The sequence below is a fragment of the Phyllostomus discolor genome, chromosome 2 (assembly GCF_004126475.2).
Source record: "Phyllostomus discolor isolate MPI-MPIP mPhyDis1 chromosome 2, mPhyDis1.pri.v3, whole genome shotgun sequence".
NCBI classification, from domain to species: Eukaryota; Metazoa; Chordata; class Mammalia; order Chiroptera; family Phyllostomidae; genus Phyllostomus; species Phyllostomus discolor.
In genome coordinates this window covers 170,213,903-170,215,931 of record NC_040904.2, presented here as the reverse complement: position 1 = coordinate 170,215,931, position 2,029 = coordinate 170,213,903, and the positions used below count along the sequence as shown (strand labels likewise).

Genomic DNA, 2,029 nt, shown 5'->3' with positions numbered 1-2,029 from the left:
TGTGAGGAGATGGACGCAGAGCACACATGTCTTCTCTTATACACAGAAATGAGATGAGTTTCTCGAGGCAGATCACCAGCCAGAGTGTTTAGGCTACAAGAGTTGCTCCAGAGATTTCTTTTAGAAAAACCATCACCACTGGCAGCACATTTCAGTGACACACAGTAGGTCATAAAAATTGCTTGCTCATGTGACATATTCAACCTGCTGAATGAACTCAATCTGTCACTTCACAGTAGAACAACTGTTCAAGTTGGCAGATAAAGTGGCTGCATTCAAATCCAGTCCGGAATTATGGAGGTGACGAGTGAGCATTGGGATTTTTGACATGTTTTGGACATTAGCAGAGACTTTGAAGGAGACTGAGCCAGGGCCTTCTTTCTCCCAGCTGGTGCATGATCACCTACCTCAGCTTTCAGAAGAGTTAGAGCATTACTTCCCAACCACAGAAGACCCCTGAACTGGGAAGGAATGGATCCGTGACCCATTTGTGAATAAGCCAGGTGAATGGACTTTGTGCTAGAAAGGATCAACTGCACATGACAGTGGCCATAAAAGTATGTTTGAGACCACTTCAAGTCTCCATACATTCTGGATTAAAGTCAAGATGGAATATCCTGAGACTGCCACAAAAGAATTGAAAAGCCTGCTTCCATTTCCAGCAGCCTATCTTTGTGAAACAGAGTCTTCTGCGATGAAAGCAATGAAAACGAGATTACAGAGTAGACTGGACATAAGCAACACACTTTGGGTGTCACTGTCTCCCATCACCCCCAGATGGGATGATCTAGTTGCAGGAAAACAAGCTCAGGGCTCCCACTGATTCTGCGTTATGGTGAGTTGGATAATTATGTCATTATATATTGCAGTGTAATAATAATAGAAATAAAGTGCACAATAAATGTAATGTGCTTGAATCATCCCGAAACCACCACTCCCCACCCTGCCCCGGTTCGTGGAAAAATTGTCTTCCACGAAATTGGTCCCTGGTGCCAAAAAGGTTGGAGATTGCTGTCTTAAGGTTACTTGTCTCTCTCAGACCTCACAATGTTGGAGACCCTCAGAGCCCAGCCCTTGGTCCTCCTCTCTTCTCTTCTCGTGCTCAATCCCTTGGCAACTTCCTCCAGTCTCAGGGCTTAAATGCCATCTATATGATAATGACTCTTAAATATATGTCTCTAGCCCAGGTCCCTCCCCTGAAGTCTAGTTTTGTATATCCAATTACCTACTGAACATCTCCACTTGAAGAACTCATTAACACAAACTTGCCACCTCCACCAGCATGGAATCTTTGTACCGAGTCTCTTTCTTAGTGTTCAAATGCCCCAACCTGAAGCTGAAGAAGCTGCCCTGGTACACATGCCCTCGGCCGTGATGGTGTATGCTCTGGTGGTGGTGCTTACCTCTTTTATCACCAGAGGAATAATTTATGATGTTACTGTTGAACCCCCAAGTGTTGGCTCTGCGATTGTTGGGCATGAGCATCCTAATGGACAATACGTTATAGAGGGACTCATGTTCAGCCTCCTGTTTACAATGGGGAGTTAAGGTTTCATAACCCTAGGTCAACCCAATGCACCAAACATTCCAAAACTCAATAGATTTCTTCCTCTATTCGTTGGATTTGTCTGTGCCCTATTGAGGTTTTTTCATGGCTAACGTGTTCATGAGAATAAAACTGCTGGGCCATCTGAAGGGTAAAGGTGCCTTTTGAGAAGAAATCTGTGGACACTGGATTTACACCTGTTAATAAAATGTTATAGGTTATACTAATCCTCTAATATGAAACATGGGAAAGGATGAAAAGTAGAAATGAAGCACCTAGTAGAACACATGAGAAGCATATTAAAACTCAGACTAGAATATCTTCTTGGCATCAAATAGACAAGCTTATCACAGTATTTTTTTTTTCCTGATGATCTATACTAACATATGTTAATTGGCATTTTCTTCTCAATTTTTTTATATCTTAAAGAAAATATACTCCATTTATACAACTATAATTGTAAACAGAGTGATTATTTTTTAT

The 2,029-nt window shown here is 41.9% G+C and overlaps 1 pseudogene; it reads left to right on the top strand.

The window, feature by feature from the left end:
- Positions 1-1,282: 1,282 nt before the first annotated feature.
- LOC114513805 lies at positions 1,283-1,714 on the top strand (annotated as a pseudogene).
- Positions 1,715-2,029: the final 315 nt, after the last annotated feature.